The sequence below is a fragment of the Arachis hypogaea genome, chromosome 15 (genome assembly GCF_003086295.3).
Source record: "Arachis hypogaea cultivar Tifrunner chromosome 15, arahy.Tifrunner.gnm2.J5K5, whole genome shotgun sequence".
NCBI classification, from domain to species: domain Eukaryota; kingdom Viridiplantae; phylum Streptophyta; class Magnoliopsida; order Fabales; family Fabaceae; genus Arachis; species Arachis hypogaea.
Window position 1 is genome coordinate 118,362,516 of NC_092050.1, and position 26,325 is coordinate 118,388,840.

General features: G+C 39.4%; 1 non-coding gene across 1 annotated transcript; it reads left to right on the forward strand.

Moving 5' to 3' along the window:
• Positions 1–24,082: 24,082 nt before the first annotated feature.
• Positions 24,083–24,190, forward strand: LOC112752535 (small nucleolar RNA R71). Its single transcript, XR_003176967.1, has one exon. It is a non-coding gene; the product is annotated as a small nucleolar RNA R71 (small nucleolar RNA).
• Positions 24,191–26,325: the final 2,135 nt, after the last annotated feature.

The following is a 26,325-nucleotide window of genomic DNA, read 5'->3' on the forward strand; positions in this document are numbered from 1 at the left end:
CCAAATTGAAAACCCTAAAGTCGGAATCCTAACCCTCTGAAATTTTAGAACAAAATGGGGGTGAATAGATACCTTCTCCACCACGATGGTAAGCGACGGGATCAGAGGACGATGCTGACGACCGATGTGAGCACGCCGCGAAGACGACTGATGGCTCTCGAGTGGTTAGCGTCGAGTGGGGAAGAGGAGCGGTGAGTGTGGAAGAGGAGTGCCGACACCGATGGTTCTCGAGTGGATGGTGCGACGGCAGAACGTATTCGGGGTTTGATGAGATAGGTGACGAAGTGTTGGTGGTGATGATGAGTTGGGGTTCTCGAGTGAAGCATTTCTGAGTTCTGAAGTTACGTTTTGTGATGGTTCGTATTGGTGAAAATGAAAAAAAATTACTGAGTGTTGAGGGATTTAGTAGTCTTACATGGATTAGGCAGCGTTTTAGAAGCGCACCCAAAACATAATAAATGGGTTACCTTTTAAAAGCGTTTCCCTTAGTGTAAAAAGTGTCTCCATAGCTATTCAGATACGGCTACGCTTTATAAGTGATATTTAAAATATCTAAGGAGACACTTTTGAAGTGATGCCTTAATAGTGTTTCCTATTCTCTTATAAAAGGGCACCCTGCGAAAAAGCGTAGCCTATTCTAGGAATAGGCTACGCTTTTCAAATGTAGCTTAAAAAAAGTGTGGCTGAATGGGTGTTTTTCTTGTAGTGAATGAAGAAGCCATATGGCTTAGTAGATGATGTCTTGGTGAAAGTTGGGAACCACTACATCCCTGCAAACTTTATAGTCTTGGATATTGGAGAGGATGAGGATGACTCTGTCATCCTTGGAAGACCTTTCCTAGCCACTACAACTAGGGGAGGACTACATCATGTTCAAGATGCCTCATCCCAATTCTCCCCTAAATAAAAGAGAGATAACTGTGCAACACCTAGTATTCCAACCCTCTCTTTCTGTGCAGAGCTTTGCAGAGCCCCCAGAAATCAATTCTAAGTTCGGTGTTGGGCAGCCACCAACAAGCTCTAAGTACAAAGGTACTAGGAAGAAAGTACATAAAGGCTGGAGGGACAAGAAAGTCCCAACTGAAGGCCTCTCACCTGGTATGAGAGTGGTGTTCACTAAGAAACTAGTCTCACCACATACAGTGAGTCGTATCCTGTCTTTAGATCATGTGGAGCTCATTCATGAAAAGACAGGCAAAAAATTCACTGTAAGGGGTGAAAATCTGAGCCCATACTCACCTTCGTAAGGAGCTAACCGTCAAGCTAATGACGTTAAAGAAGCGCTTCTTGGGAGGCAACCCAACCTTAATTAATTTTTTTTTATTTATTTTCTTTTATTTTATTTTTCTTTCAGTTATTTTTAGAGTCATGATCATATGCAGTTGTCAGAACAAAGACAGAATTGTTCAGCAGTAAAAACAGAATACTCTGGATGGAGTGTCATTGAAATTTGAACGCCAACCAGGGAGCTCTGGCTGGGCGTCCAATGCCCTAAATGGGCAGCATTGCTGGTATTGAACACCAGCCAAGGAGCAGCCTCTGGGCATTCAAACACCAGTGCAGAGGGCAAGGAATCTGGATTCCCTAGCCTCTCAGGACCAGTGGGTCCCACATCATCTTTCACCTACACCACTTATTCCTTCTTACTTTCACACTTCCCCATACACACTTCCCTATAAACCCTAGCCCAATCACATTTATTTCACTTCTCCAAATCCATCATAACTCCCACCAACCCCCATTGATGTCCACGAAAACTTGTCTCTCAACAAATTTCCACCGACAAGTGCACCGGATTGTCGTCAAGTAAAAAGTCACTATAGAGTGAGGTCGAATCCCACAGGGATTGGTTGGTTGATCAATGTTAATTGGAGAATTATTCTAGTTAAGCTGAATCATATTTGAAATTGGGATTGTAAAAAGTAAATTAGCAGAAAATTTAAAGAACAAGAAATGTAAATGAACAGAAATTAAATTGCAGAATGTAAAGAACAGAAACTTAAATTCCAAGAAATTAAATGGGAGCGGGGTAATTGAGCATCGAAATAAATAGCAGAATGTAAAGAGAATGGGTAGATCAGAATGGGGGAATCATTGGGTTTTAGGAGATGTTGTATTCTCCGGATCAAATCATTTTCATCTCTGCCTCAATCAATACATTTATTGACTTTACTTGGCAATCTTAGGTGATTGGATTCTAATGTCTTGGCTCACCAATCTCTCTAAGCTTGAAAAATTGCCCAATGTCTTGATTTAATTGCTCATGGGAAGAGATGAAGTATGGTCACTGATTATACCATGCAAATTCATAGATCAAAGTATTGGTAGGATTACATGTCACGATATCCATCCAACCTCCAATCTAATCCAATGTGAAAAAGCCTTTCTAGCATGATCTCCTCATCCCTCTCTCAAGGATCAGAGGAAACCCAAATATGAATATCTTCTCTGTCGAGACAACTATTTAATTGAATTAAGATCGAAAGCTGTCCAGCAAAATCAAGAGAAAAGAAAGAAGAAGAAGAACGAAAACTGTTATTGATCCATTGAAGTACAACAGAGCTCCCTAACCCAATGAAAGGGGTTTAATTGTTCATATTTCTGGAATGGAAATTAAAAATGAAAAAGTACATTGCAACTGTTCCGGGGGTTACTTGAAACTGGAGGTCGATCTCAGATGAGATCTGCTTTGGTGGCCGGAGCTGTTGTGTCTGATTTGTTGGATCTGGTGGCCAGAGATGCTGTCAATCCTTCGTCACCGGAGGGTGTTGGTACCCGTATGAGACTCCGATGCTTAAGTTAGTGATGCACGGAAAACTTGTCTCTCAACAAATTTCCCTTCGGCAAGTATACCGAATTGTCGTCAAGTAATAACTCACAAAAGAGTGAGGTCGAATTCCATAGAGATTAACGGATTAAGCAATCAATGGTTAATTGATTATCCTAGTTAGACGGTTCAGATTTGAATGATGAGCAGCAGGAAGTGTAAATAACATGAATGTAAAGGAAAAACTATAAAGTACAGAAAAGTAAAATAGCAAGAAAAGTAAATGTAAGAACTAAAAATAAATGAACATTGGGATCAAGAGATATTGCAATCCTCCAGATCAAGTTCATTCTCATCTCTTCCTCAATCAATGCATTCATTGATCTCCTTGGCAATCTTAAGTGATCGAATTACAATTCCTTGTAATTCGATCTCTCAAATCTTGATCAATAGCCAATTCCTTGGTCAATTGCTCAAGAGAAGAGATGAAGTATGGTCACTGATTATACCACATGCATTTCCCAAATCAAGTGTTGGAAGGATTATAGTCACATATCCATCCACACCCAATTTGGTCCAGCATGAGAAAGCATTTCTAGCATGATCTCTTCATTCCTCTTTCAAGGTTCAGAAGAGATCCAAGTATGAATAGTTTCTTTTCCAAGATAACTACCCAATTAGATGAAGATCGAAAGCCCTCTAGTACAATCAAGAGGAAAGAAAGAAGAAGAAGAATAAGAACTACACTTAATCCATTGAATCACAATAGAGCTCTCTAACCCAATGTAAAGAGTTAGTTGATCATTGCTCTACAAAAATAGAAAAGAAAGAAAGTGCGGAAAAGTAAAGATGAAGATTCAAACTGAAATTGAAAATTTAACATTCATAAATAAAAATTACAACTAAAAGAAAGAGAAGGAAAAGTGTGTGAGGGGAGGGAGTCCGAAGACCCCTCTTCAATCCCCCATTCCAGAATTCTCAGTCCCCTTTTTCCAAGATGTTTTCAATGTAAAGACTAAGGCCTTTATATAAGCTCTCCTAAATTACAAAATGAAATTAAAAGCAAATTACAATTAAATGAAAATTCCTATTCTAGATGCTTCTGGTGGTCTTGATTGGTTGACAATTGTGGGCTTACTTGCTTGAGCTTTGAAGTGGACTTGAGAGAGAAGTGAGTCAAGTTGAGGTCCAGGTGCTAAAGTTAGTGCTAAAGTTAGCCACACTAACGCTACAAGTGTGGCGTTAGTGCTAAAGTTATTGTGGCTAACGTTGCACTTGCTGCCCAGTTGGTGTTTTTGGGGCTTAAAATATGCCTCTTGTTTGTGCTCCAATTTCATGCCCATTATATATCGTTGAAAAGCTCTGAATGTCAGCTTTCTAACGCAACTAGAATCACCTCAATTGGACCTTTGTAGCTCAAGTTATGCTCCTTTGAAGTGGACATGGTAGCTGGCATAGTTGCTAGCGTTACTGGAAAACTTGAGTGCCAATAACGCTAGCGATCAGGGCTTCATTATTGCCAGTTTATGGAGCTCAAACTTAGTGTCCACCCCATACTATTATATATTGTTGAAAAGCCCTGGATGTCTACTTTCCAATGCCTTTGGAAGCGCATCATTTGGAGCTCTACAACTCGAGTTACACTTCTTGCAAGGTGAAGAGGTCAGCTGGCCTTACTACAGGTTGATACCATGTTCATCTTTGCACTTTCGGGGCAGGTTTTCTCCCTCAAATTTAGTGTCCACTATGTAGTGCCATATATGCTTGGAAAGTCCTGGAATCCTACTTTCCAATGCCACTAGAATCACCTCATTTAGAGTTTTGTGGCTCAAGTTATGTGTGTTTGAAGAAGGCATGGTCAGGCTGCCAGGTGGGACTTTTGCCCATGTTAACTACCACGTTAACTTAGTTCACGTGGAAGTTAACGTGGGTCTTTTTGCTTCACCAACCTTAGTGGAGATCACCTTTTCCACTAACTTTGGCATCTCCCTTTACTTCCACGTTAGTTTCCACGTTAATGTAGTTAACGTGGAAGCTAATGTGGGTCTTTTTGCTTCGAAAACGTTAGTGGCACTCACTTTTTCCACTAACGTTGGCATATACCCCTTTCGCAAGCGTTATTGGGGCTCACCTTCCCCATTAACTTTGCTTGGTGCCTTTTGTCCCTACGTTAGAGTTCACGTTAGTGTAGCTAACGTGACTCTTAACGTGGGTCTTCCTTGCTAACGTTCCATGCTCTCCTTCTTCAAAGTTAATGCCACTAACTTTTCTCACTAACGTTGTGGCTTTCCTTTCTTCCACGTTAGTGCCCACGTTAGTGTAACTAACGTAGCCACTAATGTGGCTCTTCTCTTCTTCTTTTGGCATGAAATCAATCAAATAAAGTGCATCAAAGTCTTGCTCTAATGTGTAACTAACGTAGCCACTATGAATCCATCACCTCTCTTAAATGAAAAATGTTTTAATTACAAAAGAATAAGAAGTACATGGTTTCGAATTCATCCTTGAAACTAGTTTAATTATTTTGATGTGGTGACAATATTTTTTGTTTTCTGAATGAATGCTTGAACAGTGCATATGTCTTTTGATATTGTTGTTTTTTGAATGTTAAATATGTTGGCTCTTGAAGAATAAGGAAAAAGGAGAAATGTTATTTGATAATTTGAAAAATCATAAAAATGATTCTTGAAGCAAGAAAAAGTAGTGAATACAAAAGCTTGCGGAAAAAAAAAAAGAAAAGAAAAAAAATAATAGCGAAAAAAAAAAGAAAGAAAAAGAAAAAGCAAGCAGAAAAAGCCAAAAGCTCTTTAAACCAAAAGACAAGAGCAAAAAGCCAATAGCCCTTAAAACCAAAAGGCAAGGGTAAATAAAAAGGATCCAAGGCTTTGAGCATCAGTGGATAGGAGGGCCTAAAGGAATAAAATCCTGGCCTAAGCGGCTAAACCAAGCTGTCCCTAACCATGTGCTTGTGGCGTGAAGGTGTCAAGCCAAAAGCTTGAGACTGAGCGGTTAAAGTCAAGGTCTAAAGCAAAAAAAAGAGAGTGTGCTTAAGAATCCTGGACACCTCTAATTGGGGACTTTAGAAAAGCTGAGTCACAATCTGAAAAGGTTCACCCAATTATGTGTCTCTGGCATTTATGTATCCGGTGGTAATACTGGAAAACAAAATGCTTAGGGCCACGGCCAAGACTCATAAATTAGCTGTGTTCAAGAATCAACATACTGAACTAGGAGAATCAATAACACTATCTGAACTCTGAGTTCCTATAGATGCCAATCATTCTGAACTTCAATGGATAAAGTGAGATGCCAAAATTATTCAAGAGGCAAAAAGCTACAAGTCCCGCTCATCTGATTGGAGCTAAGTTTCATTGATATTTTGGAATTTATAGTATATTCTCTTCATTTTATCCTATTTAATTTTCAGTTTCTTGGGGACAAGCAACAATTTAAGTTTGGTGTTGTGATGAGCAGATAATTTATACGCTTTTTGGCATTGTTTTTACATAGTTTTCAGTATAATTCAGTTAGTTTTTAGCATATTTTTATTAGTTTTTAAATAAAAATCACATTTCTGGACTTTACTATGAGTTTGTGTGTTTTTCTGTGATTTTAGGTATTTTCTGGCTGAAATTGAGGGACTTGAGCAAAAATCAAATTCAGAGGTTGAAGAAGGACTGCAGATGCTGCTGGATTCTGACCTCCCTGCACTCAAAGTAGATTTTCTGGAGCTACAGAACTCCAAATGGTGCGCTCCAAATTATGTTGGAAAGTAGACATCCAGGACTTTCCAGAAATATATAATAGTCCATACTTTGCCCAAGTTTAGATGACACAAACTGGCGTTCAACGCCAGTTCCATGTTGCATTCTGGAGTTAAACGCCAGAAACAGGTTGCAAAGTGGAGTTAAACGCCAGAAACATGTTACAAACTGGCGTTAAACTCCAAAAGAAGCCTCTACACGTTAAAGCTTAATGCTCAGCCCATGCACACACCAAGTGGGCCCCAGAAGTGGATTTCTGCATCAATTACTCATTTCTGTAAACCCTAGTAACTAGTTTAGTATAAGTAGGACTTTTTACTATTGTATTTACATATTTGGATTGTCTTTTGATCCTTTGATCACGTTTGGGGGCTGGCCATTCAGCCATGCCTGAACCTTCATCACTTATGTATTTTCAACGGTAGAGTTTCTACACACCATAGATTAAGGTGTGGAGCTCTGCTGTTCCTCACGAATTAATACAAAGTACTATTGTTTTTCTATTCAATTCAAGCTTATTCCAATTCTAAGATATTTATTCGCACCTCAATATGAATGTGATGATTGTGACAGTCATCATCATTCCCAACTATGAACGCGTGCCTGACAACTACTTCCGTTCTACCTTAGATTGAATGAATATCTCTGGGATTCCTTAATCAGAGTCTTCGTGGTATAAGTTAGAATCCATGGACAGCCATTCTTGAGATCCGGAAAGTCTAAACCTTGTCTGTGGTATTCCGAGTAGGATCTGGAAAGGGATGGCTGCGACGAGCTTCAAACTCGCGAGTGCTGGGCGTAGTGACAGACGCAAAAGGATCAATGGATCCTATTCCAGTATGATCGAGAACTGACAGATGATTAGCCATGCAGTGACAGCGCATTGGACCATTTTCACTGAGAGGATAGGATGTAGCCATTGACAATGGTGATGCCTATATACAGCTTGCCATAGAAAGGAGTATGAATGATTGGATGAAGATAATAGGAAAGCAGTGGTTCAGGAGGAATGAACGCATCTCTATACGCTTATCTGAAATTCTCACCAATGAATTACATAAGTATCACTATCTTTATTTTATATTTTATTTATCTTTTAATTATTAAATCTCTATAATCAATTCAATCTGCCTGACTGAGATTTACAAGGTGATCATAGCTTGCTTCAAGCCGACAATCTCCGTGGGATCGACCCTTACTCACGTAAGGTTTATTACATGGACGACCCAGTGCACTTGTTGGTTAGTTGTGCAAAGTTGTGACAAAGAACTAAGATTATGAATGTGCGTATTGAGTTTTTAGCACCGTTACCAAGGAATGGAACCGTCACGATTTCTGCACACCACTGACCTTCTTAGATAAGTTAGTTATCTTATCTTATCTTTGAGTGAAGTCATCTTATCTTTAGATTTGGGCTGTGTCCCTCTGCTTGGGCTTGCTTTGGGCTCTTCTGACGATTTGGCCAAACTCTTTAAAGAAAAGGTCGGGGATTCTGACCTGAAGAGGTCGGTCACTTTATCTTCAATCAGCCCGAGTCGCATAGCTCGACCCAGGATATGAACAGTGCCCCTGCTTGAGCTCGGTCTTTCTTTTGAGGTCGTGCACTTTTAGACTTCGACCCCTTCTTGGGGAAGCCGAGCTCGAGCATTTGGCTTTTTGTTGATCTCTTGTGGAACTCCTGTTAGGTTTAGCCTTCTTGTTTTAAAATACGAAGCGTTTCTTTTCCATTTTTGTTGCGCGCATTTTTTTTGTTTCCTTGGAAACGTGCAAGGGTTTTAATGCTTATTAACTGCTTTGCCATTCCTTCTTTCCCTCTTCTACATCTTTATTTTGAATTTCAAAGACTTGCTTTCAGTTTCTTCTTCTCCTTTTGCTTCGTTTTTCACTGAGATTGCTTCGTTCCCTCTGTCTCTTCTTTCATTCTCGCATCTTCGCGCTTCCCCTTTTCTTATTTCGGAAGCATCTGTTAGTGTGGATTCGTCGCCGTTTCTTTTTTATCCTTCCCTTGCACTCGCTTCTTCTTCCTCTACAGGTTGGTATTTTCATTCCCTTTTACACTTTTGCCAGTCGCCCTCTTGCAAATCTCCACTATTTGTGCATGATTTTTCTTGATGTTGTCTCTGAGAATTCTGACCCTTTTGAGAGAAGACTATATCTTTCCCTTTTTTAAAGTTTATTTTAACGCTTTTCTAAAAAGCTTGCATTTTTGTGGTGATCCTTGCGTTCTTTTTCTGTGATGTGCGTACTTGGTAGTTTAAAGCTTTCTTGGTGTTTTATTATCACTGTTTCTGTTTCTTTCATTCTTGCATGCCCTTGTCTCTGGGTTCACTTCTTTAGTTTGGACTATTGATAAGGAAAGGTTATAGCTTTCGCTAATTTTTGTTGGTGATTTCGACTCTCTTGCTGCTTTGTATGGAGTGATGGTACTAGCGAAGGATTGCGTTTTCTTGTTGTGAGATGTTTAGGGCATAGATTGTCGATTTCCTTCTTTTCTGGTACTTGCCTTGTTACTGCCTCCCAAGGGTGCCCCTGGATTTTTAGTGAGAATCCTGGGGTTTTCCTTTTACTACTGTATTTGACTCTTGACGTTTCATATGTTTTTGTCTGAGTTGCTTCCAAGTTGCTCAGTAGTAACCCATTTTATTTTTCTTACTGTAGGAATAGTTGACCCATGTCACATCGTAAAAACATTGTTGCAATGTCTTCTAAGATCCCGGATGGCATGTCGGATTGGTGATAAATCCCAATTTTGTGGTTTATCTTGTGCTTGATTTGGGAGATTTTATCACTTTTTCTCATATTTATTCAATGAAATAGCATGGTTTTGCAATTCTCCCTTGATTTGTGCTTAAATGTGGAAACATGCTTTTTAGGCCTTAAAATAGCTAAATTCAATTCACTTTAATTCCATTCAATACCTTGATGTGTTTGTTGAGTGATTTTAGGTTTATAAGGCAAGTATTGGATGGAAGAAGTGAGAAGAGAAGCATGCAAAGTGGGAGAACTCATGAAGAAATGAAGGAACCGTAAAGCTGTCAAGCCTGACCTCTTCGCACTCAATTGATCATAACTTGAGCTACAGAGGTCCAAATGAGGTGGTTTTAGTTGCGTTGGAAAGATAACATCTGGGACTTCAAAATGATATAAAATTTGCCATAGTTTCCTGATGTCTAGGGACGCGCACGTGCACTGTATGCATGCGCACCAATGGAGCAACATGGGTCCACTTTGGGCAACTCGTTGGGGGCGATTTCTAGCTCATTTTGGGCCCAATCCAACATTTCTGATGCTATTGAACCCAAGGATTGAGGGGGGAATGAACCAAGTAGTCATAGTTTAGTTTTCATCATGTTGTAGGTAGAATTCTAGAGAGAGAAGCTCTCCCTTCTCTCTAGAATTTAGGGTAGTTTAGGTTTAATTTTCTTAGATCCACTTTCAATTCTTGTTTTGATTTAGTTTTCCCTTGTTAATTCCTTGATATTACACCTTTGTTCTTCTAGTTTTTGTTGTTAATTTCCTTTTCATATCACTTTTTATGTTCATACACTCTTGTTGGGTTTCTATTTTTCTTTCAATGAAATTTTATGTTTCCATGTTTCTTTTATGTTGATCTTGATTGTTAGTATTGATTTCTTGTTTATGTTGGTTATGGATTTTCTTTAACTCTTGCATTTTATGGTGTTTACTTTTCTTTCTTACTAGGTGTTTGATAAAATATTTCCTCTAGTTTTTGGATAGTTTTCTTGACTCTTGACCTAGGCAAAGGGAGTTGAGTGACCTTGAGTCATTGGGTCTCAATGATTTGGTGATTTGAGAACCCTTGGTGATCAATTTAATACTCATTGATACTAACCCACTACTAATCTAATTAGTAGATAGGTTGGGACTTATGGGTTGATGTGATCAAGCCTATTTGATATACTTCAAGTATAGAAGTAAACTTAATGAGCTTGGTTCCTCATAATTATCAATTTTTGGTATGTAGACAAGGATGGTTATCTCAATTACCTATGTCTAGCCAAGAGTTCTTTCCATTTCTTTTATTAGTTCTTGTTATTTTACTTTCTTGTCATTTATATTTTCTTGTCAAACTCCAATTCAAAACCCCTTGCATTTTCATAGACAATAATTAAACACTTCATTGCAATTCCTTGTGAGATGACTCGGAGTTTAAATACTTCGGTTAATTCTTATTTGGGGTTTGTACTTGTGACAACTCAAATTTTTATGTGAGAATTGTTTGTTGGTTTGGAGCTATGCTTACAACGAAGTTCTTACTTCTATGAGAGAAATTCTAAACCATCGAGCAAATCTCATCCATCAAAATGGCGCCGTTGCCGGGGAATTGCAATTGTGTTGTATTATTGGCTATTGTGAATGTGAATATGTTTGCCTTTTTGCTTATTTGTTAGTTTTTGTTAGCTTTAGGACTTTGTTACTTATTTTTGTTAGTTTTTATTTCTCTTTGCTATTATGAATTCTCATCCTCACTGTAGCTATGAGTTTGGCTCAAATTATGTTGTAGGAAATGGGAGCTACAATGGCAATATGCATCAAGAATTTGGGTACAATCAAAGATGGGAGGAGCCTCAAAGGATTGATCAACCTCATTGGCAACAACAACCTCCGGTTTCTTATGGGTATAATTCCAATCCTAATGCATATCATTCTAATGGATGTGGTGACCCTTATTGTGATTGTCAACAACCACCACCACATGCCTATGAACCACCCCTCAACATGACTTTGAACCACCTTACTCACAAGCCCCCTACCACCAAACACCTCATTATGACCCTAATTCTTATCCACCATACCAACCACCTTATGAACCATATGAACCATACATGGAACCACCACCATTCCAACACAATTACTCTTATGAACCACCTCAATATACACCACCTCCAAACCCTTACCAAGATGAACCAACTTCCAATTATGAAACTTTCCTCCCAAACAATGAACCTTCTTTTTCCACACCACCTCCAATGGATGATTCTCTCCAAGATTGTGTTAGTTCTTACATTCGAAGGCAAGAAGAGAACCAAAAGGAGTTCAAGGAGTTAAAAGCCAAGATAGCTACCATAGAGGAAGCCGTTAGCAATATGGTCTCCTCCCAAATAAGCCTAAGCAACCAAGGCACTCCCATTGACGAATGTGGAGAAGCAATTAAGGAGAATAGTGAGGGAGTGAGTTTAGAGCTTCAAGGTGAAGAAGAGGAGTTGAAGCGAGAATTGTCACAAGGGGATGAAGTTAATACAATTGAGCTGGAAGGAGTGGTTGAAGACCTAGGAGATATTGAAAGTCCATGGGAATGTAGAATTAGAGAGCCCTCTTCCAAGTGCTTGATGTTGATGCTGAGAAGGGTGTACAACCTCCAAAGCATATTATGATTGAAAACTTTGAAGGGGTTGATCAAGAGATAGATTCAATCATTGAGGAGTTCCTATCTACAATTGAATCCTCTCCCATTGGGCTTGAAATTGAGGTCAAAGAAGAAGATGCACAACCTCTCATGCCCTTGGTGAGCAATGAAGAAGAAATTGAATTGGAAGCGAGCCACCAAGAGGAAGAGGTTGAAGTTGAGGAAAATTATAAGGAGGTGGAGGTAGTCAAGAAGGAGCACAAGGGCGTAGACCTCGCATTGGCTAAGTGTGGGGAGGTCCCCCTTCCTAAGTCACCATTATCCAACACAACATTCAAGTGGGTAAAATTCTTATCCCTAAGCTTTGCTTTCTCACTTGAATATAGTTTGCTTGAAAATGATGGTCAACTTAGAGCCCTTTGTGGAGTTAAGAGTAGGAGAGAGTTGTGTAGTGGTTGGAAACATCACTCTAAGTTCATGATGGTTGCGTGCTCAAAGTTGAATAGCAATGGTTGGTGTAGAACCGAATTGCATGGGTCTAGGAGAATGTTTGGGTGCTTAATTGAGAATTCTAAGGTCATGCCACCCAATTAGAATCATGATTATCAATTTGAAGATGGGTGTCAAAACAAAGTGTGGGATCCCGGATCGCACAAGGAGAATCAAATTTGGGAGCCCATGGCTTGTGTGGAACTCCATCAAGGCTTGGAGTTATCATCTTTGAAGAGTAAAGTTTATTGGAGATTCAAGCATTGGTGGATGTTCAAGGATAGCTTCAAGCACAAGCCACCTTAAGAGGAGCTCCCCATAAGTCCAACTTAAGGACAATAAACAAAAGTGCTAGGTGGGAGACACCCCACCATGGTAAATTCTTTTCATTTTTCCCTTTTGTACATATTGATAATTAGTTTAATTTCATGTTTTGTTGAGTTTGTTGAGTATAATTGGTAGTTTAGTAGGTTAAATAAGGTTTTATGGTGTTTTGGTAGCTGTTTGGAGGTTTAGAATGCTCGGGTTAGTGCAAAAACATAGAAAAATTTTGACAAACAGAGTACCAACCACGCGTACGCGCACTGCACGCGTACGCGTGCATTAAGCAATTTCACCCCTCCACGCGCACGCGCCATGTGCGTGTACGCGTGGATTGAAAATTTTCATCCCTCCATACATTGACCCGAGAGTTGCACCTATACTGCCAAAAAAAAGAGTTTTTTTCCTCATCTTCCATTTTCTTTTGTTCATTGCATTCGCATACTTTTATTCTTTGCATTTTCATTTTGTTTTTATAGCTTGTTTTTACCTTCTTTTTTTGAGCTTCTTATTTGAATAATGGTGTTGAATTTTCTTACTCAATTGTTGAGAATCTCTTGGTTAATCTTGGTGCTTCTTGACTTGTTTGATATTGTTGGGTGATGAAACTTTTAAATCAATGCTTAATCTTGTATGACTCTTATTTTCCTTGTGCATTGATATGAACTTGCATGTCCTTCATGACCCACTCTTTCTAGTTGAACTTGATGCTTTTGAGTGCTCTTCATACTTTGACTTTACTCTTGCATCAAGTATTAGTTGATATGCCTTTTGCCTATATTGTCTTCTCACTTACATGCATAGCTAACATGTAGTGAGAACCTTACTCTTATTTGGTATTAGCCCCCGCCTATGTTCTACTTGCTTTGATATCTTTGATGTAGGCTTAATTATCCTTCTCTATCTTTCCTTTTAGGTTGGCCACCGAGAAGGAAAGGATTGGAAAAGCTTCTAAATAGGGCAACAAACAAGTCCGCCCGCACAATCCTTTGAGGAAGCTCATCAGTTGTAGTAACCCGTCCACCTTACTCTTCTTTGTATGCACCGAGGATGGTTGATAAACCCCTATTTTATGATTCATCTTGTGCTCAATTAACTGTTTTTATCAATTATTCACCCACTTATTCATATGAATTGCATGGTTTTACAATTCTTTCCTTATTTTATGATATATGTGAAAACATGTTTCCTATGCTTTAAAAAAATTAAATATAATTATCCTTTGTTACCATTCGATGCCGTGATTTGTGTGTTAAGTATTTTCAGGCTTCATACGGCAGGAATGGCTTAGAGGATAGAAAGGAAACATACAAAAATGGAAGGAAAGCACAAAAATAGAGTTTTGAAGGAAAGGCAGCGACGCGCACGCGTGGACGACGCGAACGCGTGTCTAGCGCGAAATGGCAGTGACGCGTACGCATGGACAACGTGGACGCATGCCTAGAGCAGAACACTACTGACGCATACGCATGACTGACGCACACGTGTGATAAGGAAAAACTCCAAATGACGCGAACGCATGACCCACGCGCACGCGTGACGTACGCCACATGCAGAAAATTACAGAAGTCGCCCCCAGCAATTTCTGGACCCTTTTTGGGCCCAAATCCAAGTCCAGAAACACAGAATAGAAGCCAGAGAATGGGGGAATGAACAACAACAATTGAGACAACATTCATAATTCACAATTTTAGGTTTTAGATGTAGTTTTAGAGAGAGAGAGAGGCTCTCTCCTCTCTCTTAGGTTTTAGAATTAGGATTTCTTTTACTTTATGGTTATCACTCCATTCCAGGTTCAATATTCCTTTAATTTATGTTTCTCTTCTACTTTTAGTTACTCTAATGCTTTTACTTGTTAATTACTTATATTACCAAATTGGCTTATGAATCTTTCCATGTTAGATTTGAATATTCTATTTAATATAATTTGAGGTATTTCAGATTTATGATTGTTTTATTCTATTTATGATGCTTTCAATATAATTTAGATTTTCTCCTTTTGGTTTTGGTTAAGTAATTGGTAACACTTGAGTTATCAGACTCAGCAGTTGATTGAAAATTAGAATTCTCGCTGATTGATTTGGTTCGCTCTAAAGCTAGTTTTTCCACAGGAGTTGACTAGGACTTGAGGATCAAATTGATTGGTCCACTTGACTTTCCTTTATTTAGTAAGGGTTAACTAAGTGGGAGTGATAAACAATTCTCATCACACCTGATAAGGATAACTAGGATGGGATTTCCTGTTCTTATACCTTGCCAACAGTTTTCTTTATAATTATTAATTTATTTCTCTTGTCATTTAAATTACTTGTTCCATATTCCAAAAACCCAACGATACTTTTCCATAACCAATAATAAATCATACTTCCCTGCAATTCCTTGTGATACGACCCGAGGTTTGAATACTTCGGTTATAAATTTTATTGGGTTTGTTACTTGTGACAACCAAACTTTTGTACGAAAGAATTCTCTATTGGTTTAGAAACTATACCTACAACACGATTATTTTTAATAAAATTCTTTACCCGCAGAAATTCAGTTCGTCAAAATGGCACCGTTGCCGGGGAATTGCAATTGTGTGCCTTATTATTGGTTATTGTAAATATTTTATTTTGCTTGTTTATTTGTTTTTATTTTTGTTTTTAATTTTTATTAGTTACTATGACTTCTCACCCTGTCGCTTTGAGTTTGGTTCTAATGTTGTAAGGAATGGAAGCTATAACAGGAACATGCATCAAGGTCAAAACAATCAAAGATGGAAGAAGCCATAAGGATCTGATCAACCCTTTCGGCAACAACATCTTCCAAGATACAATGGACAACGACCATTCTACAATGCATGCCAAGACAATAGTTATGGTGGACCTCTTCGTGACAACTAACACCCACCAGTATACTATAGTCAAGAACCATTCCGAGGTGCGTATCAAGATAATAGATATGGTGGACCCCCTTGTAGTTACCAACAAGCCCCATCATATACCTATGAACCACCTCCTCAACATAGTTATGAACCACCACACTCACAAATCACCCACCACCATTCACCTCCATATGACCCTAACCCTTACCCACCCCAATTCCAATCCAATTACTCCCAAGAACCACCACTTCCATATGCACCATGTCCATATCCATCGACCCAAGAATCACAGGAGTGTCTCAAGGAAACAGTGAATAAATTTCATGCAACCCTTCACCAATTGGATCAAGCGATCAATCGATTAGCTTCACGATGTTCGGACACTCAAGGAACCCCCATGGCTTCATGTGGACAATCTAATGAAGAACATAGCATGAAGGAGATACTAGAAACTCCGATGGACAGTAAGGAGCATGACTTTGTACTGGAACAAGTGGAGGAAGCCGAAATTATCAAAGAAGAAGAATTGGTTGAAGACTTAGGAGATACTGAACCTCCATGGGAATCCAGAATTGTGGAGAATTCCGTCCAGAAATTTGCAATTGATGCTAAGGAGGATAGTGCACAACCCCCAAAGTAGGTATCTTATGAAGAACTGGACGGAACAACTCAAGAAGCGAGTTTCCTTGATAATGATAATCACAAATCAAGTTCTCCTAGTAATGAACTTGCATCCGCAAGTGAATTCTCTGAGATTGAAGAATCTTCCCCAAGTGAATACGAAGATGATGCAGAGGTAGACTTTTCTCAACCTCCAATTTATGACTTGAGTGATGAGGAAGATATCGAAGACTTTGATCAAGAAATGGTTGCAGTTGAAGAAGTTTGCAAAGAAGTGGAAGAATTCACAGAAGAATACAAGGGAGTAGAGCTTGCAAAACCACTGGAAACACCTATCCCAAGGCCATTACCACCCAATACAAACTTCAAGTGGGTAAAATCCTTAGCCTTTATCTTTACTTTTTCCACTTGAATATGGTTTACTTGAGACAGATGGCCAACTTAGAGCTCTTTGAAGCTTTAAGAGTAAGAGGGAAATGGCTCGCACTCAAAGCTAGTATGCAAGATTCAATAAAGCTCCCCGCTTCAATTTGAGGTACAAGGATTGGTTTCGAGTTCGATTGAATGGGTCTCGGAAGATGTTTGGTCATCTTAGTGAGAGTTCAAATTCCGTATTTCCCGGCTGGAAAAATGTAGATCAAGACAAAGATGGGTACAGAAGCAAGGTTTGGGACCCTGAAATTTATCCTGACAATCAATACCCCTGGAGCCTAAAAACCTGCTTTCACTTGCTCAAAGGCTTTACTTGCCTTGTTTGGGACCCCAGAAGATATTGGAATTGCAAATGTCGGTGGTGATTTTTGTATGAGTTTAAGCATAAGCCACCATGACAGGGAGCTCAACAAACGTCTAACTTAAGGACTTTAACTAAAAGCGCTAGGTGGGAGACAACCCACCATGCTATGATCGTTCCTTTTTCAACTTTAATTTTATTTCGTTTTGTTTGTTTTTAGTTTCATTTTATTTCATTTTATTTTATTTTATATTATTTTTCCTAGGATCATTCATAACATCTGCATCTCGCATATTGCATATAAAAAAAATGCACCCCACGCGTGCGCATGGGCCACGCGTGGGCGTCGATTCGAAATCGACGTAACAATCCAACGCCCAGAAAGTTGGGCTTAAATCATGCGGCTGTCATGCGTTAGGCACAATTTGGGCCACGCGTTCGCGTCAATGACGCGAACGCGTCACTTTTACTTCACACACACCACGCGAAAGCGTGGGCGACGCGTACCCGTTGTGTGGAAATTCTTGCCCCCTCAATGAAAACAGAGAGTTGCGCCAAAACGATTCTGGAATTGTGAGTTTAGCACAATTCTGAGCGACGCATACGCATGCCCCACGCGTACGTGTCACTTTCATTATCGCTCACTCATGCGATCACGTCAATGACGCGACCGCGTCCTTGCCTTTCCGCCCCAACCACGCTGGTGCACGAAATTGTGATCTCCAGGCTCGAACAATCCCTGGTAATGGCTCCAAAGCATGGTGCTCTGATCTTAATTCATAATTGTCACAACTTCGATACAACTAACCAGCAAGTGCACTGGGTCGTCCAAGTAATACCTTACGTGAGTAAGGGTCGAATCCCACGGAGATTGTTGGTATGAAGCAAGCTATGGTCACCTTGCAAATCTCAGTCAGGCGGATTTAAACATGATACTTTATTAGATTAAAATAAACAATAAAAGGGATAGAGATACTTATGTAGATTCATTGGCAGGGATTTCAGATAAGCGAATGGAGATGCTTTTCGTTCCTCTGAACCTCTGCTTTCCTGCTATCTTCATTCAATCAGTCTCACTCCTTTCCATGGTTGGCTTTATGCAAGGGCATCACCGTTGTCAGTGGCTACATCCCCTCCTCTCAGTGAATAATATGCTCACGCACCCTGTCACGGCACGGCTATTCATCTGTCGGTTCTCGATCATGCTGGAATAGGATTCACCCTCCTTTTGCGTCTGTCACTAACGCCCAACAATCGCGAGTTTGAAGTTCGTCACAGTCATTCAATCATTGAATCCTACTCAGAATACCACAGACAAGGTTTAGACCTTCCGGATTCTCTTGAATGCCGCCATCATTCTAGCTTACGCCACGAAGATTCTGGTTAGGAGATCTAAGAGATATTCATTCTAGCTTAATTCATGTAGAACGGAAGTGTTTGTCAGGCACGTGTTCATAGGGGAGATGGTGATGAGCGTCACACATAATCATCACCTTCATCACGTTCTTGGGTGCGAATGGATATCTTAGAAGCGAAATAAGATGAATTGAATAGAAAACAGTAGTACTTGCATTAATCTTTGAGGAACAGCAGAGCTCCACACCTTAATCTATGGAGTGTAGAAACTCTACCGTTAAAAATACATAAGTGAAAGTCCAGGCATGGCCGAGATGGCCAGCCCCCTTGATCTAAGAACCAGGCGTCCAAAGATGGTCAAAAAGACTAGTAAAAGGTCCTATTTATAATAAACTAGCTACTAGGGTTTACATGAGTAAGTAATTGATGCATAAATCCACTTCCGGGGCCCACTTGGTGTGTGTTTGGGCTGAGCCTGAGTGTTGGACGTGCAGAGGCCATTTGTGGAGTTGAACGCCAGTTTCTGTGCCAGTTTGGGCGTTCAACTCTGGTTTTGGATCCTTTTCTGGCGCTGGACTCCAGATTTGGGCAGAAGGCTGGCGTTGAACGCCAGTTTACGTCGTCAATTCTTGGCCAAAGTATGAACTATTATATATTGCTGGAAAGCCCTGGATGTCTACTTTCCAACGCAATTGGAAGCGCGCCATTTCAAGTTCTGTAGCTCCAGAAAATCAACTTTCAGTGCAGGGAGGTCAGAATCCAACAGCATCAGCAGTCCTTCTTCAACCTCTGAATCTGATTTCAGCTCAAGTCCCTCAATTTCAGCCAGAAAATACCTGAAATCACAGAAAAACACACAAACTCATAGTAAAGTCCAGAAATGTGAATTTAACATAAAAACTAATGAAAACATCCCTAAAAGTAACTAGATCCTACTAAAAACATACTAAAAACAATGTCAAAAAGCGTATAAATTATCCGCTCATCACAACACCAAACTTAAATTGTTGCTTGTCCCCAAGCAACTGAAAATCAAATAGGATAAAAAGAAGAGAATATACTATAAATTCCAAACTATCAATGAAACAGAGCTTCAATCATATGAGCGGGACTTATAGCTTTTTTGCCTCTTGAATAGTTTTGGCATCTCACTCTATCCATTGAGGTTCAGAATGATTGGCATCTATAGGAACTTCAGATTTTGAATAGTGTTATTGACTCTCCTAGTTCAGTATGATGATTCTTGAACACAGCTTCTTTATGAGTCTTGGTCGTGGCCCTAAGCACTTTGTTTTCCAGTATTACCACCGGATACATAAATGCCACAGACACATAATTGGGTGAACCTTTTCAGATTGTGACTCAGCTTTGCTAAAGTCCCCAATTAGAGGTGTCCAGGGTTCTTAAGCACACTCTTTGTTTTTGCCTTGGACCTTGACTTTAACCGCTCAGTCTCAAGTTTTCACTTGACACCTACACGCCACAAGCACATGGTTAGGGACAGCTTGGTTTAGCCGCTTAGACCAGGATTTTATTCCTTTAGGCCCTCCTATCCACTGATGCTCAAAGCCTTGGGATCCTTTTTATTTGCCCTTGCCTTTTGGTTTTAAAGGTTATTGGCTTTTTCTGCTTGCTTTTTCTTTTTCTTTCTATTTTTTTTTCTATTTTTTTCGCCTATTTTTTTTTCTGCAAGCTTTGTTCTTTGCTGCTTTTTCTTGCTTCAAGAATCATTTTTATGATTTTTCAGATTATCAAATAACATGTCTCCTAGTCATCATTCTTTCAAGAGCCAACATATTTAACATTCTTAAACAACAACTTCAAAAGATATATGCACTGTTCAAGCATACATTCAGAAAACAAGAAGCATTGTCACCACATCAATATAATTAAACTAAGTTCAAGGATAAATTCGAAACTCATGTACTTCTTGTTCTTTTGAATTAAAATATTTTTCATTTAAGAGAGGTGATGGATTCATAGGACATTCATATCTTTAAGACAAAGTTACTAACTACTAATGATCATGTAGTGAAGGCACAAACATAGATAAGCACATAATATAGAAAACGAAAAACAGAGAAGGCAAGAACAAGGAATGAATCCACCTTAGTGATGGTGGCGTTTCCTTCTTGAGGAACCAATGATGTCCTTGAGCTCTTCTATGTCTCTTCCTTGTCTTTGTTGCTCCTCCCTCATTGCTTTTTGATCTTCTCTTATTTCATGAAGCATGATGGAGTGCTCTTGATGTTCCACCCTTAGTTGTCCCATATTGGAACTCAATTCTTCTAGGGAGGTGTTGATGTGCTCCCAATAGTTTTGTGGAGGAAAGTGCATTTGAGGCATTTCCGGAATCCCATGGTGATGAGCTTCTTGCGCCTCTTGAGCTCCATGAGTGGGCTCTCTTGCTTGCTCCATCTTTTTCTTAGTGATGGGCTTGTCCTCTTTGATGAGGATATCTCCCTCTATGTCAATCCCAGCCGAATTGCATAGGTGGCAGATGAGGTGAGGAAAGGCTAACCTTGCCATAGTGGAGGACTTGTCAGCCACCTTGTAGAGTTCTTGAGGTATAATCTCATGAACTTCCACCTCTTCTCCAATCATGATGCTATGGATCATGATGGCCCGGTCTATAGTAACTTCAGACCGGTTGCTAGTGGGAATGATTGAGCATTGAATAAACTCCAACCATCCTCTAGCTATAGGCTTGAGGTCCAATCTTCTTAGTTGAACCGGCTTGCCTTTGGAGTCAATCTTCCATTGAGCTCCTTCTACACATATGTCCATAAGGACTTGGTCCAACCTTTGATCAAAGTTGACTCTCCTTGTGTAGGGGCGTGCGTTCTCTTCCATGTATGGCAAGTTGAACGCCAACCTCACATTTTCCGGACTAAAATCTAAGTATTTCCCCCGAACCATTGTAACATAGTTCTTTGGATCCGGGTTCTTACTTTGATCATGGTTCTTGGTGATCCATGCATTGGCATAGAACTCTTGAACCATTAGGATGCCGACTTGTTGGATGGGGTTTGTTAGAACTTCCCAACCTCTTCTTTGAATTTCCTGTCGGATCTCCGGATACTCATTTCTTTTGAGTTTAAAAGGGACCTCAGGGATCACCTTTTTCTTGGCCACAACATCATAGAAGTGGTCTTGATGGGCTTTGGAGATGAACCTTTCCATCTCCCATGACTCGGATGTGGAAGCTTTTGTCTTCCCTTTCCCTCTTCTAGAGGATTCTCCGGTCTTAGATGCCATCAATGGTAATGGAAAAACAAAAAAGCTATGCTTTTACCACACCAAACTTAGAATATTGCTCGCCCTCGAGCAATAAACAAAAGAATAGAAGAAGAAGAAGAAGAAATATGGAGAGGGAGAGGGAGATGAGGTTTCGGCCAAGAGGAGTGTAGAGGGGTGTGTTGTGTGAATTTGATGAAGAATGGAGGTCTTTATATAGGGAAGGGAGGGGGGGTTAAGGTTCGGCCATATGGGTGGGTTTGGGTGGGAAATGGGTTTTGAATTTTGATGGTAGGTGGAGTTTATGAGGTAGGTTTATGGGGAAGAGTGGGTGGATGTGAGTGGTGAAGAGGTGATGGGGAAGAGAGTTTGAGGTGATTGGTGAAGGGTTTTTGGGTAAGAGTGTTTATGGGGTTGTGTGAAAGAGAGTGGTGAGACGAAGTGAGTGGAGGTAGGTGGGGATCCTGTGGGGTCCACAGATCCTGAGTGGATCCTGTGGGGTCCACAGGTCCTGAGGTGTTCAAGGATTTACATCCCTGCACCCATTAGGCATGTAAAAATGCCTTTGTACCCAACTCTGGGCGTTCAGCGCCAGGTTGGTGGCCATTTTGGGCGTTCAACGCCCATCTGTGTGCCATTTCTGGCATTGAACGCCAGAACCATGCCTGTTCTGGCGTTCAGCGCCTAGAAGCTGCCCATTTTGGGCGCTCAGCGCCAGAACCATGCTCTGTTCTGGCGCTTAACGCCAGACAGATGCTCCTCCAGGGTGTGATTTTTCTTCTGCTGTTTTTGATTCCTGTTTTCAATTTTTCTATTTATTTTGTGACTCCACATGATCATGAACCTAAGAAAACATGAAAAACAATAAAAATAAGAATTAGATAAACATTGGGTTGCCTCCCAACAAGCGCTTCTTTAATGTCAATAGCTTGACAGTGGGCTCTCATGGAGCCTCACAGATGTGCAGAGCTTTGTTGAGACTCTCCAACACCAAACTTAGAGTTTGGATATAGGAGTTCAACACCAAACTTAGAGTTTGGTTGTGGCCTCCCAACACCAAACTTAGAGTTTGACTGTGGGGGCTCTGGTTGACTCTGCTTGGAGAGAAGCTTTTCCTGCTTCCTCTCCATGGTTGCAGAGGGAGATCCTTGAGTTTTGAATACAAGGGAGTTCTCATTCCATTGAAGGACTATTTCACCTCTGTCAACATCAATCACATCTCTTGCTGTGGCCAGGAAAGGTCTTCCTAGGATGATGGATTCATCCTCTTCCTTTCCAGTATCCAGGACTATGAAATCAGCAGGGATGTAAAGGCCCTCAACCTTTACTAAAACGTCCTCTACTTGTCCATATGCCTGTTTTCTTGAGCTGTCTGCCATCTCTAATGAGATTTTAGCAGCTTGCACCCCATAGATTCCCAGTTTCTCTATTACAGAGAGGGGCATGAGGTTTATACCTGAACCAAGGTCACACAGAGCTTTAAAGATCATGGTGCCTATGGTACAAGGGATTATGAACTTTCCAGGATCCTGTTTCTTCTGAGGCAATGTCAGTTGATCCAGATCACTTAGTTCATTGATGAACAAGGGAGGTTCAACTTCCCAAGTATCAATGACAAATAATTTGGCATTCAGCTTCATGATTGCACCAAGAAACTTGGCAGTTTTCTCTTCAGTGACATCCTTATTCTCTTCAGAAGAGGAATACTCATCAGAGCTCATGAAGGGCATAAGGAGGTTCAATGGAATCTCTATGGTCTCTAGATGAGCCTCAGAGTCCTTTGGTTCCTCACAGGTTCGGCCATGGCGCTTATGTCAATGGCCTTGCACTCTCCTTTTGGATTCTCTTCTGTATTGCTTGGGAGAGTACTAGGAGGGATTTCAGTGATCCTTTTACTCAGCTGGCCCACTTGTGCTTCCAGATTTCTAATGGAAGACCTTGTTTCATTCATGAAACTTACAGTGGCCTTAGATAGATCAGAAACTAGATTTGCTAAATTAGAAGCATTTTGTTCAGAGTTCTCTGTCTGTTGCTGAGTTGATGATGGAAAAGGCTTGCTATTGCTAAACCTGTTTCTTCCACCATTATTAAAGCCTTGTTGGGGCTTTTGATCCTTCCATGAGAAATTTGGATGATTTCTCCATGTTGAGTTATAGGTGTTTCCATAAGGTTCACTTAAGTAATTTACCTCTGCTATTGCAGGGTTCTCAGGATCATAGGCTTCTTCTTCAGAAGATGCCTCTTGAGTACTGTTGGATGCAGCTTGCATTCCATGCAGACTCTGAGAAATCATATTGACTTGCTGAGTCAATATTTTGTTCTGAGCCAATATGGCATTCAGAGTATCAACTTCAAGAACTCCCTTCTTCATAGGCGTCCCATTACTCACAGGATTCCTTTCAGAAGTGTACATGAACTGGTTATTAGCAACCATGTCAATGAGTTCTTGAGCTTCTGCAGGCATTTTCTTTAGGTGAATGGATCCACCTGCAGAAGTGTCCAGTGACATCTTTGATAGCTCAGATAAACCATCATAGAATATATCCAGGATGGTCCATTCTGAAAGCATGTCAGAAGGACACTTTTTGGTCAACTGTTTGTATCTTTCCCAAGCTTCATAGAGGGATTCACCTTCTTTCTGTCTGAAGGTTTGAACATCAGCTCTAAGCTTGCTCAGCTTTTGAGGAGGAAAGTACTTGGCTAAGAAAGCCGTGACCAGCTTATCCCAAGAGTTCAGGCTGTCTTTGGGTTGAGAATCCAACCATAATCTAGCCCTGTCTCTTACAGCAAAAGGGAAAAGCATGAGCCTGTAGACTTCAGAATCTACTCCATTAGTCTTAACAGTATCACATATCTGCAAGAATTCAGTTAAGAACTGAAAAGGATCTTCAGATGGAAGTCCATGAAACTTGCAGTTCTGCTGCATTAGAGAAACTAATTGAGGTTTCAGCTCAAAGTTGTTTGCTCCAATGGCAGGAATGGAGATGCTTCTTCCATGTAAATTGGAATTAGGTGCAGTAAAGTCACCAAGCATCCTCCTTTCATTATTATTATTTTCGGCTGCCATCTCCTCTGCCTGTTCGAAAATTTCTGAAAGGTTATCTCTGGATTGTTGTATTTTAGCTTCTCTTAATTTTCTCTTCAGAGTCCTTTCAGGTTCTGGATCTGCTTCCACAAGAATGTTCTTATCCTTGCTCCTGCTCATATGACAAAGAAGAAGGCACAGAAAAATAATAATAATAATAGAGATCCTTTATACCACAGTATAGGGATCCCTTTGTAAGTAGAAGAAGAGGGGGAGATAAAGGATGTGATGTAAGGGAAGAAACACAACTGTACCAATGGAAGAGATGTAAGGTGAGATGTTAGGATATGAATGAATAAATAGAATGAGATGGGGGAGGGATAATTTTCGAAAATTATTTTGAAAAAGAGTTAGTGATTTTTGAAAATAGTTTTTTGAAAAAGGTTAGTATTTTTCGAAAATTTTTGAAATCAAAAATAAAAAATAAAAATAATTAGTTAATTAAAAAGAAATTTTTGAAAAAGAGGGAAGATATTTTCGAAAATTAGAGAGAGAGAGTTAGTTAGGTGGTTTTGAAAAAGTTAAGAAACAAACAAAAAGTTAGTTAGTTAGTTGAAACAAATTTTGAAAAGATAAGAAGTTAGGAGGTTAGAGAAGATATTTTGAAAAGATATTTTTGAAAAAGATAAGATAAGAAGATATTTTTGAAAAGATATGATAGAAATTAGTTTTTGAAAAAGATTTGATTTTTAAAATCACAATTAATGACTTGATTCATAAGAAATCACAAGATATGATTCTAGAACTTAAAGTTTGAATCTTTCTTAACACGCAAGTAACAAACTTCAAATTTTTGAATCAAAATATTAATTGTTTATGTTATTTTCGAAAATTTAATACAAAAATAAGAAAAAGATTTTTGAAAAATATTTTTAGAATTTTCGAAAATAACTAAGAATTTTGAAAAAGATTTGATTTTTGAAAAAGATTTTGAAAAAGATAAGATTTTCAAATTGAAAATTTGATTTGACTCATGAGAAACAATTTGATTTTAAAAATTTTTGAAAAAGTCAACTCAATTTTCGAATTTGATGAGAGAAAAAGGGAAAGATATTTTTTTGATTTTTGAAATTTTTATGAAAAACATGAAAAATATGCAATGCATGAAATTTTTAGATCAAAACAATGAATGCATGCAAGAATGCTATGAATGTCAAGATGAACACCAAGAACACTTTGAATGTCATGATGAACATCAAGAACATATTTTTGAAAAATTTTTAATGCAAAGAAAACATGCAAGACACCAAACTTAGAATTCTTTAATGCTTACGCACTAAGAATTCAAGAATGCATATGATAAACATGAAAAGACACAAAACAAAAAATCATCAAGATCATACAAGAAGACTTACCAAGAACAACTTGAAGATCATGAAGAACACTATGAATGCATGATATTTTTGAAAAAATGCAAGATGCATATGCAAGTGACACCAAACTTATAATGTGACTCAAGACTCAAACAAGAAACAGAAAAATATTTTTGATTTTTATGATTTTCTAATTTTTTTTGGATATTTATTTTATATTTTTCGAAAAATTCTTTTGAAAAAGAAAATAAGGAATCCAAAATTTTTAATATGAATTCCAGGAATCTTGCCATTTTAGTCTAAAGCTTCAGTCCAGGAATTAGACATGGCTCACTAGCCAGCCAAGCTTTCAAAGAAAGCTCCAGTCCAAAACACTAGACATGGCCAATGGCCAGCCAAGCTTTAGCG